The following is a 12,379-nucleotide window of genomic DNA, read 5'->3' as shown; positions in this document are numbered from 1 at the left end:
CATCACAGTGAAGTCCTTAGCAGCGGCCCTCCTGGCTTTTAGGGCATGACTTACTACTGATACAAGGACTACGGCCCTCATATCATGCAATCTTCTTGAGGTGGCCCCTTCTGCCATACCAGCACCAGCACCTCACTACGTATGTGGACTGGCCCGATCGGCACAGTAATGCTCACAGCTGAATTATATCACAGCCCTCCTCTGACAAACAAGGGTCATCAATGTCGTCCAGCACACAGACACTCAACAGGGATCCCTACTGGACTTCACAATCTGCAACACTCTCCTTTTCCTCATACGGCACAATGACCTTGGCAAACAGGCAGGCACTGGTGCTCCAGGGTCCAGGGAAAGTGTCCTGGGACTCCCTGGGTGATGTCCCCTCACCCAGCAGGGATACTCAAATGCTTTGGCCCCAGTCGTAGACAAGCAGAAGTCTTGTAGAGTTTCCTGTCCTCACAAAGACCATCTGGCTGCTTGGTAGATGGTAGTCTTTGGGGTCTTAAGCTGCCCTTCTAATAGTCTATTTCCAGACACCACTAGTGATTTAGAGACCGAGTCATTGACATTTTTTTGGGGGCCTACTTCTTTTGAAGTGTCTACTCCTCTGCCCTCTCTTCTTCTTGAAAGCAGTCTGTCACAGCAGGAGCGACTCCAAAGTTGTCAGCTCCACCACACAGGCCATGGGATTGAGTAGTGTTCACACATGGATTTCACCGCAGTTTTATGTGTATCAAAAGGTTAACCCAGAGCCCTAGACCTGCTCTTTATGATTCTCTTATCAGCCCCAATTTCTTCCTGGGATATGCCAAGGCCCCTTTATTGTGACATTCACTGAATCAAAGAGCACACTTTGAAGTGTACAGGGCAAGCTTAGCTCTCCGCACTCCAGTGCCTGTCCCACCCAGCTTACATGAATGCAACAATACATGTATCTAGGGGGATTCCTCTACCTCCTATTCTCATTTTTCAACATGCAGAAATGGATCCCCCAAAATGGAACCCACGATCCTCCATGTATTGTACCATTCACAGGCACACAAACATCCACTGCACATATACAGCATATACACTCTGCACAGCACTCTGTCCTTCCTGTACGGTGTCCACTCATTGGCACCCATACATCGAGCACATGTATTTAACATGCACTCACTGCAAGGGACTGCATTCTTCATGTACTGTACCACTCATAGGCACACATACATCCAGCACATGCACAGTACTGCATTATCCCTATATTGTATATGTCCGTAAGGAAATGGCAGTTTTTGTATGGTCAATCGCCAAGTTTTTTGACTGATACTGCTGTTTTTTTTTTACTGTGAGAGTGCTCTGGATGTCAGTGCCAGTGCTTTTACACTAACGTGTATGTCGAATTGGCTATACTCAATTGGAAATGGCTAACTTACCTGTTAGTCCCTAGTATGTGGTATCCTGGTACCCCATTCATGTAAGTTAGAGGGGTACCCCAGCAGGGCTGCAGAACTGGTTGTACCACCCTGGAGGTACTCACATAAAATGAGTCCCCTAGTCCACCACTGCAGACTGGTAGAGCACTCACTCACTGCTAGTCTGACTTTGCCTTTGAAAGCAATGGCAAAGTCACCCTTTACCATGTACATTTGTGTAAGTCACCCCTCTGGCAGGCTTATTGAATCCTAAGGCAAGGTGCAATGTAAGACACAGGCATCACATGTATTTTACATGTCCTGAAAATAAACACCCAAAACTATAGGTATTATTGTGGAAAGACTTGGTCGCCCATTTGGCGAGTACAGCAATGCATGTTGACCATGCAGCTGTGCTAACTCCTGAATGGTAAGACCAAAGTGGGCACATCAAGGTATCAAACAAATCATTACAATAAGCCCGACTAGTTTCTCAAGTCGATGTTAATGTAACTTGTTGTAGTGTGCAGCTTTTACAAAGCTGCAGCTTTGTTGCCCGTATAAACTCTTTTGCTTTCACAGGCACACATGGAGCTTGTTCCACGAGACAGCTTTATGACCTCCTGAATAGACATGTCAACAACTATCAGCATGGAGAACAATTAGGGAATGCAGGCCAGGGAGGTGTCACTTTCCTTCTGCAGAAAGCCACTTGAGTGGTAGTCCACAAGGCAAACTTCAAGGGAGGAGCCACATGTGAAGGACAGATGTCTAACACCAGGTGAGGGCTGCCCCATTTTGTAGACAGACAGTATGGCAGGGGGAGCAGAGAGGGGAAACCAGTTGCCAAACCAGCTTTGCCCAGTGATGTTTAGCCCTGAGGTACCCACACCCCAGGGCTGGGCTAGTGAAGTCTGAACACTGAGAGAGGGGTCTTGCCATCTTGGGAATGGGCAGAATGGTGTAAACTGGGTTAGCCAGTTGCCACACTCCTTAGTAATTGGTCACTAGGTGGGTTGGAACCTGGTGCCCATTGGCTACCAACTGCATCTTTTCCTGAGGGCATTTTCTGAGCATAAAGGGAGCCCCCCTGGCACCCAGACATCAGATCTAATGCTTTTCATGATATTGCGTAGAGTACAAAAACCAATACCGATTTACTTCAAGTTGAAGTTGCGGCAATCAGAAGTGATTTCAAGAACTTAACACTTTGTGTTTCTAATGCTGAATCACGGATAAGTGTAGTGGAAGATTCCACACACCAACAAACTAAATCAATGAAAAATATGGAGCGCTCCCTGGCTGCATTACAGAGAGATCTTATGGAGCCGGAGGATAGAAATCGTAGAAGTAATCTACGTATCTTTGGTTTACCTGAATATGCAGAGAAAATGGCGCCTTCAATGCTAGAGTTTTTGCTTAATTGAATCCCTACTGTGTTGAACATTTCTTTTAAGAAAGACTTTAAAATAGAACGTGCAGACAGGGTTCCCACATTTAGACCGAAGTCTTCACCTCATCCTAGACCGGTGGTTTTTAAACCATTAGGACATCAAGATTGAGAGCAAATTTTGGCACAGATGAGGAAAATTAAAGTGATTACTTGGGAAGGTCACAGAATTGCCATATCCTGGGATTGTGCTAGAGATACTGTCATCCGACGAAAAGATTTTCTCAATCTGCGACGAAGGCTTTTTGACATGAACATTCCATTTATTTTGCTGGCCCTTCAAGATTTCAGATAACTTTTAGAGGTCGCGTTCAGATTTTTTATGAGCCTTCTGATTTGTCTACCTTTTTGGACAATCAGACTGAAACTCAGATGGAGTCTACACCTTCTCCTGGTCCCTCTGGATCTTGAGTATCCCTTGGGGGATGCCTATATTTTTACTCTTACTGGTCTCTAAATCCTTGCGATAATGCTAGGGTATTTGTTATTATTTTAGAAGAAATGTCGGTTTATACTTGCAGCTTTTAGTATTTTATAATCATTTCTTTGCAGGTTTAGCCTCTATAATACAGGTTGCAATTTCTTCATATCTGTCTTGTTGGTGGCTCTAAAAACGGTGTTCTTTACTATTATCTTCTTGGTTCTATTTTTCTACTTTCTTTGACTATTCTCTCTTCGAGAGGTGTCTCTTCTTTCTGGATGTTGGGTGTTGCTGGGGAACTACTGTCATTTTTTGTTAGAGGTTCCTTGGTATTTCTTAGTTTACTGTATTATTTGGGTAATTCTCCTTTTATCTTTTTCTTTTATGAGAGCCTAATATACATGTGTATGCTGTCTTCAAGTCTTGTCCGTTGTTTATGTCAATCTTTTCGTCCTCTTGTTACTGTCTGATGGTGTTTCTGTGTATCTCTGATCTGTTATGGTCTGTTAGATTTTTTCTATGTTTGAGTTGGTGAGCATAGTGTGCAATGTATTTCTAATTTTTTTTCCACAGATCATTCATGTTTATAGTTCATATCTATTTTGTCTGTGCTGTTTTACTATTCTTATATTTGGTAAGATAGTCCAATGCTTCCTTACCCTCTTTTAGTTAACTTTTTGGTATTCTGATCTGCTTATTCCTCGATGGTTGCCTTTTTACCAATGTGTTGTATTAATTGTTATATATGAATTCTCTTTTGATGCTGAGATGGTATATCTACTTAGATAAATTTCTTTTATTTATTCTGTTAATATAGTAATATATATATATTGCGTTTTGAAATGTTATGAATAGGATTAACATTATATAAGCTTTTCTTCTCAAATACTGTTCATATGAATTGATGGCTCCGTGTTAGATCAACTGTTTTTCATCAGTTTCTATAATATAATGTATTAATATCTTTAATCTGCCTTGCCTCTCTCTGTTGCTTCTGTTTCTAATTCTCTATTGCTCTCTGCCTGCGTGGTGATTGGTTTTTTTTTCTTTTTTGTTGGCCTCCTTGGTTGCCCTTCCATGTTCCTCCCTCGTATGCATTTTGTCTCTTATAGACTTCCCCTGGTGGGCTCTTTTTTCTCTTTTCCTCTGTATTTTCTCTTCTTTTTTTCTCTTTTCTGTTTCTGTTTCTCCACTCTTTTCTTCTTTCTTTTCTAGAGTCTCCTGCTGGTGTCCATGGTTTGTGTCTTCATTGGTTCTGTTTTGTCCTTGTTGTGCAGATGTTTCTGTTATGGGATTCTTTTCTCTGGCACTAAGTAGTAGTTGGTTTTTTGATTTTACACTATTATGCCAGGTTTGAACATCTTATCCCTCAATGTGCGTGGGTTGAATCATTCTGTAAAGAGGGCAAACATTTTGGATTATTGTAAAAGCCTTTCTAGTGACTTAGTATTGTTACAGGAAACCAAAATATCATATAAAGAAGCTCTATTGTTGCGGAAAGAGTGGGTTCTTGATGTTGTTTGTTCTGAGGCCTTTGAAAAGAAGAATGGAGTGGTGACTATGATTTCAAAAAATTCGGGTTTGACTGTTGTGACTGCGGAACATGATTCTGAGGGAAGGTGGTTGCTGACCCGTTTATCCAATGGCTCTCTTGATATCTAGGTCATGAATATTTGTGCACCGAATAGTGATGACCCATCTTTTTGACGTTCTGTTACTAAAAAGCTTTCAGATGTTCCTCACAATGGTAATTTGATTGTCGGAGGGGACTTTAATCTCCCAATGGTTCCAATTTTGGACAGACACTCTGCTTTTAAATTTCGTCCGCCTAGGGCTCATAAACAGATGTCTAACATGTGTTCCTCCGCTAATCTTACTGATGTGTGGAGATTACATAATCCCTCTGGTAGTGACTTAACTTTTTTCTCTTCTCCTCACTCTAGCTTTTCTCGTATTGATTATCTCTTAGTTGACTCAGCTCTTCTAAGATACTCTTCAACTCCAGTCATTCATCCTATTCTTGTCTCTGATCATGCTTCGGTTTCCTTTGCACTCCTCAATTTTTCAGAAACCAAGGAGCCCCACACTTGGCGTCTGAATTCAGAGATTTTGCATGTTCGGACTCAAGTTGATTTACTCAAGAAGGATATTGAAAAAAAAAAATCTTGAAAATGTTCCTTCGGTAAGTTCTCCTGTGATTTTAAGGGACGCTTTAAATGTACCATTAGGGGGCATATTATTAACAAAATGGCAAAAAGGAACTCAGATATCAAGAAGGAACTTACTGCTTTAGCGGAAAACATTAAGCAGAAAGAATCTCTATATAGGAGTTCTAAAGATAAGGCGCTTTTACAAGATATCAAGAATCTAAAATACTCTTACAATTCTATTGTAGCTAAGAGAGTTCACATTGGCATCCAGGCGCAAAAGTCTAAACGATTACTCCTAAATAACCGAGCAGGGAAGGTTTTGGCACCTACGTTAAAGTTCCAGGAGTCTAATATCAGATCAGCACAGATATCTCGTATAAACAACAGTTTTGGTGCTAGGAAATTTCATACTAAAGAGATCTTTGAGGTCTTTTGTGAGTATTATAGTAAATTATACACTCCTCAAAATCAATCTTCTCTTGATCAATGTCAACAATTTTTAAACACGATTCGTATTCAGACTGTTTCTGATGCTGATGGGGTAAAGTTAGGGAGACCGATTGAATCCGAAGAAGTTATTCATGCTATCAAGTCCACCCGCTCAGGGAAAGATCCAGGTTCAGATGGTTTTCCTATTCTTTTTATATAAAACTTTTCTTCCATCTTTTGTACCTCATCTCAAAGATGTTTTCGATGACTTTATTTCGTCAGGCTCGGTTTCTGGCTCTGCGGCGGAGGCTACTATTGAAGTAATCCCTAAAGAGGGTAAAGATCATTTGGATCCTAAAAATATTTGCCCCATATCGCTCCTCAATATGGAAGCAACATTTTTTGCCAGATCCTGGCCAAACGTTTGGAACCATATTCATCTACTTATTTACCCATCGCAGACTGGCTTTGTTAAAGGTAGGTTGGCTAGAGATAATATTTGAAAATGTTGTCATATCCTGGGGAAAGCAAAATTATCCAACCTACCTGCTGTGGCCCTTTCCCTTGATGCCGAAAAGGCTTTTAATAATTTCTCATGGCCTTTTCTACATGCTGTTCTTCAAGCCCACAATCTTGGAGATCCCTTTGTTAACATGGTGATGTCTTTGTACGGTTAATAATAACCCCCATCAACCATTCTAGATGATGCAGTATTCCGTAAGGAGTGGGCGCAGATTGCGTGGCACTGTACGCGGGATTGGGGTATTCTAATTATAAAAACTGCCCTACGACTATCAGAGGCCCTCCTGGTAGAGATTCAAACTACAGAAACCCACTTCAAAGCTACCATCACCGGGTATAAGAAAAGACTTGATGAGCTCAATAAAGAACAGATTGAGTTTAAAGAAAACCTTGCTCAATCTAAATCACAGAAATTACAGAAAGACCTTAAACGTTGGTCCTATGCTAAAATCTACCCCTACTCCTGCCCAGATTATACACCCTCATCAGGTTCAAGTATAATTCGGATGCCTCTGTGGATTCCAACACCAGTGGTTCAAGTAACGATAGTGTGGGCAAAAGAGGAAGAGGGAGGGGTCGTGGAAGAGGACGTGGTCACCAACCACAACAACAGTACCCGTTCCAGGGCTGGCAACCTCCGTTCCCTCAGCAAGGGATGGGACCATATCATCAAGCTGGCTTTCAACCCCCTTTTCCCCCGATGATGGGCTGGAACCCACATTTCATGCCACATCCACAGTTCAACCAACCCCCTTACGTGCCTCCTTTTTTAGACAGAGGCAGACGGGGCAGGGGGAAGCAGAAGAACAACACCAAAGTCCATTGGGAACAACCCAAAGTGGTCGGGGACAATACCCAGAGCAAGTCGGGGGATCTGAGGCCAGGCCCAAGCAATGCGAAACCTTAATTACCAACTTATCCTCACATAGTTTGACTGTGGCTGAAAAGGATGTGCTTGAGAAAGGCCTAGGATTCATACCTACCCCTCGCCTTGACAGGTTCAAATTACAATGCGAACTAAAGTGGGTTCTTTAGGAAACTGCGACTCAAAAGCCTTTTTGAAAACAGACAGGATGTGGAAACCTGTATGAACACAAGTGACACTGAGTTCAGATTAAAATCATCCTTCATACCGCTGCCACATACTTTCCCCCCCCGAAATCCATGCTTTTGAGCAAGCTGTTTTCCATGAAGTAGAACAATTACAGGAGCCGGTTCCCTTCAAGAATATGACTGCTGATGAATTTCAAGCTATACAAACCCTAAGACAAAATAATGGCATAATCATTAAAAGTGCAGACAAAGGTGGAGGTTGGTGATTCAGGACAGGACAGATTACGATCCTGAATGTAGACGTTTACTGAATAACATCACTAATTACGTACCTCTAACAGTGGATCCTTCCAGTGATTTGAAAGACGAGATCTGTGAATTGGTTTCCACAGCAGAGAGAGATGGGATAATTTCCAAAAAAGAAGCAGATTTTCTGACAACATCTGATGGAAAGATGCCGTATTTTTACATATTACCGAAAACACACAAAAATGTGTTACCACCCCCTGGACGGACTATTGTCTCAGGGATAGGTTCCCTTTTAGAACCACTCTCCAAATACTGCGATTTTTTTCCTCAGGCCCATCATTCAATTCACGAGTACCTACTTAAAAGATACTAAGAGCCTTCTACACTTACTCAGGACAATCAAAATGCCCACTGACCTGTGTTTTCTTGTCACTATGGACATTGAAAGCCTCTACACCTGCATCCCGCAGGATGATACCATCAGGATGTTCAGGGAGGCTCTGGACAGAGCCCCGTCGGATTTTGAGACAACTCGTGATTTTGTGGGTGACTGTGCCGCCTTGGCATTAAAGAGGAACTGTTTTGAACATGAGGGCAAGATCTACCTTCAAGTAACGGGCACTTTGATGGGCAGCACGTTTGCCCCCTCGGGAGCAGGCCTGTATGTGTACAATTTCAAGAGTAATCACATTCTGAGCCCCACAAATCCATTCGCAACTAATATTGTCTTATGGCAACGCTATATTGATGATGTTTTTATGATTTGGCAGGGGGAGGAAAATCTTTTACTCAACTTTTATGCCTGGGTCAACACGTGTGATCAACATCTAAAATTCACACATGAGCACTCCTTGGAGTCCATTACATTCCTGGATGTCACCATCAACATACAGGGTGATCATTTGGAGACCAAAACTTATTACAAGCCAACGGCGAAAAACAACTTACTGCATTTCAAAAGTTACCACCCTCGTGCCTTACGGGAGAATCTCCCGTACGGGCAATTCCTCCGGATACGCCGAAATTGCAGCAGCCTATCTGATTACAAGCTACAGGCAGGCGAATTAACAACTAAGTTAGAACCAAGAGGGTACCCAAAAGGCATAATTGAGAAAAGCCAAAAAAGAGCGAGAAATCAGCAGAGAGACACACTCTTGGATGACCACCCCAAGGCTACCAACAATGATTTGCCCTTGACATGTGTGACCACTTACAATCCCCTATCGAATGCTGTGAATAAATGTATTTAAAAAAACTGGGAAATACTCACAAGCCACAAATTCAAATGGGATAAGCCTCTTTTTTCTTATAAAAGAGCAATGAGCCTAAAAGATTCATTGGTCCATACACGCCCTAGGGAGATGCCAACAGGAAGACGGGAGGCGACTGTACTGAATGCATGGGGCCTACCTGCGGTTGCTGGGCATTTTCCCTGTGGGAATTGTAATGTGTGCCACCTCACATCCCCAACTAAAACTCTAAAATTGACCACTGGCAAAACTTGGGAACAGCGCAAGCACACAAATTGTAATACCAGTAGCGTTGTATAGCTAATAACATGTCCCTGCAGCCTACAGTATGTGGGCATGACTACCAGGCGTATCAAAAGAAGGATATGTGAACATCGTAGTAACATCCGTTGCCACAGAACTGCAACAAAGATGTCAGCACACTTTGTTAAGAAGAATCACACTCCCAATGATTTACATTCGACTATTCTTGAACATGTGGAAGCAGCTTCAGAGGCAGTGTTATTTGAAAAAGAGCAACGCTGGGTATATCGTTCAGCCACGAATACCAAAGGGCTGAATGACGAAATCCCGTGGGGCTCAGTCCTGCGACGCTAATAATACCTGCGCCCAAAACATTCAAAGCTGATCACACAACATATATGATGCTCTACACGATTTTTGAATAAAAACTTGGATTACTCTGCCTTTTCTGAATAGTGCTGGGCAAAAAGGAGCGTTCTCACCCGATATTACTGTTCCTTTTATCGGGCTCCTTTCTTAAACCAATCACCCTTTTTCGAATTAGTCCCACTAGTATTTATCGTTTTGGTCACTCCGCTTAAAACGGAAGAGAATTTAACATTTCCTGGCCCCCTTCTGATTATTGGAGTTTCAAATATTTCAAATCCCCTCGTGGGATTCGAACCCTAGCATTCACTAAGAGAATTAGCTGGTATCTCTTTAAGAGCTTGGCTGTGATGAAGTTCAAGCTGAACACGTGATCGGCACTACAACCAATTGAAATACGCGACCCCGATCACTGGTAAACACTTCCGGACTGCCGGTAACCGAGAGTGTAGGTACCAGGCGGGGAGTCGCGTGTGTTCGAGTAAGTTAACAACTATTGCGCATATGATCGCGCGGTCCTCTTGATGTATTTGCGAGGTGAGAATTTGACAACACCTTCTTTTCCTTCTGATTAGAACTGACACCGCGTGAAGGTTTCCCGCATCGTCAGATCCGAAGGAGAAATTATCTCTCTCTCGCAATGTGAGTGTGTCTACCACTTTTAATGACTATAGTTCTTGACAATGAGACGCCTTTGGTGTTCTTACGCTTTAAGGAACGCTCGACAACTTGACAGACCTAATGCTTCTGCTACTTATTTAACTTTATTTACAAGAAGGCAGTTAAATAATGTGATCAGTATGGCTTTGCCGTATGACATACTGCCTAGGTAAAATATACCAATTTTTTAGATTAAACAACATGGGACCAATTTTTCTATAGGTAGAGACAATGATATCCATATAGTAAATATACTTATTTCTCCATTTATACTACTTTGGAGATTTGATAAAAGATCAGTATCACATATCAACTGACTACGAATAAAAATGTGACTATAGCAACATTGATAATTATCATCTATATGTCTACGTATGTCATTATATGTTATTGTGTCTTGTCCTTTTTCTCCCATCTCCACAGGTTTTTCTGCTCCTGTGAATTTCAGTGAGCTGTCACGGACAGTGACCGTGAGTTATTCTAAATTTTTCACATTTAGTGCCCCACGGGAGGGTGCGCCTTAGCGCGCGCACACAACCAGAGGCCTGTCTTTCATTTAAAACTTGGTCCTGACGAATGCTGAGTGTAATAGCATTTATAACAGCAGAAACATGTTGACCGTTTATCTTTACTAAAGGACACAGGTTTCCTAATATAGAACCTAGCTGGTCCGTCCACACTGTTTTTACCCAATACGGGTTGACCTTTATTACAATTTTTTATAGGTTTCAACCCTGTATTTTTTAATTGGCACTCACAGTTATTTACACATTTTTAGTTTGAGCACTGTTACACTCAACACTATCCTGCTCCGCTGTAATTCAGGCGTTGTAGCACGCTGGGGAGGCATTCGGCCACCCCAGCGGGGACCCAATGATGAAGCATGTCGCCAACTAGTGGTGAGTGAGGGTCCTTTTAGAAGGAAAGAGATCTTTCTCTTTTCTCTATAGGCACAACTGGGCATAGGCTGCCTTCAGTAGCTGGTGTTTCCTTATTGGTTTCCCTTGATTTGATTTGAATTTGATTTGAAGAGGTTCTTGTATAGCGCATGGCTACTCGGAAGCATCCCAGCGCTTGACGTTGAACAGAAGGGAAAGACAAGGATCTGAGATGTGGGAACTAACTCATCTGTGTCTTGGGAAACAGTGCTGTTTTAAGTTGTTTTCGAAATGCCAGCAAGCTGGGTTCTAGGCGAAGTGAAAGCGGGAGGGCATTCCACAGCCTTGCTGCATTTCGCGAGAAGAGACGGCCTCCAGATCGGGCTCTGTTAGTCCTGGGTATTGTGAGGAGGTTTTGCTGTTTAGAGCGAAGATCCCTAGATGGAATGTATGGTCTGATCATATCATTCAGAATGGGGGGGCCATTCCCATAGAGAGTTTTATGGACCAGACAGAGGGTTTTGAAATGGATCCGCTCTTTTATTGGGAGCCAATGCAAGGTCCTTAGTGAAGGTGCTGCTGAGGTACGATGGCTGGTACCAGTGAGTAGCCTTGCTGCGGAGTTTTGGGCCATCTGAAGTTGTCGGGTAGCTGAAGTGGGGGCTCCTAGGTACAGTGCATTCCCATAGTCCAGCCTTGATAAAATGAGGGACTGGACTATGGTTTTCTTAGCAGTTTCGGGTAGCTGGGGGAGGATTTTGCGGATGGTTTTCATTAAACCGAAGCAAGTGGCCACTGTCTTTCTTGCCTGGGTTTTGAAGGATAGCTCCATGTCGAGCCAGAACCCGAGGCTTTTTATCTCAGTTTTTGGGGTAGGCCCGGGTCCCATGCAAGGAGGCCACATAAAGAAGATGTTGAAGGTGGCCTTCATTCCGAGCAACATCAGCTCGGTTTTTCCTCAGTTCAATTTCAGGTGGGATGCATCCATCCACTCTGCAACCGCACCCAGGCAGCTGCAAAGATTGTTCGGGGGGGAGCCTGCCTGGTTAAGGGAAACTACTAGCTGGGTGTCATCAGCGTAGCTTACCAGCTGGATTCCGAAGGGGGCCACTACCTCTGCCAAAGGTGCCATGTACACATTAAACAGTGTGGGGCTAAGGGAGGAGCCCTGTGGTACCCCACACTGTAATGGCACTGGAAGGGAGCAGTTGGTGTCTGAGAAAACCTTAAAGAATCTATTGCTAAGGAAGGACTCAAGCCACTCAAGGGCCTTACCTGTGACTCCAATTCTCTCTAGACGGGCTAGGAGGACACAGT

The sequence above is a fragment of the Lissotriton vulgaris genome, chromosome 6 (assembly GCF_964263255.1).
Source record: "Lissotriton vulgaris chromosome 6, aLisVul1.2, whole genome shotgun sequence".
Taxonomy (NCBI): Eukaryota; Metazoa; Chordata; class Amphibia; order Caudata; family Salamandridae; genus Lissotriton; species Lissotriton vulgaris.
This window is presented reverse-complemented; position numbering follows the sequence as displayed.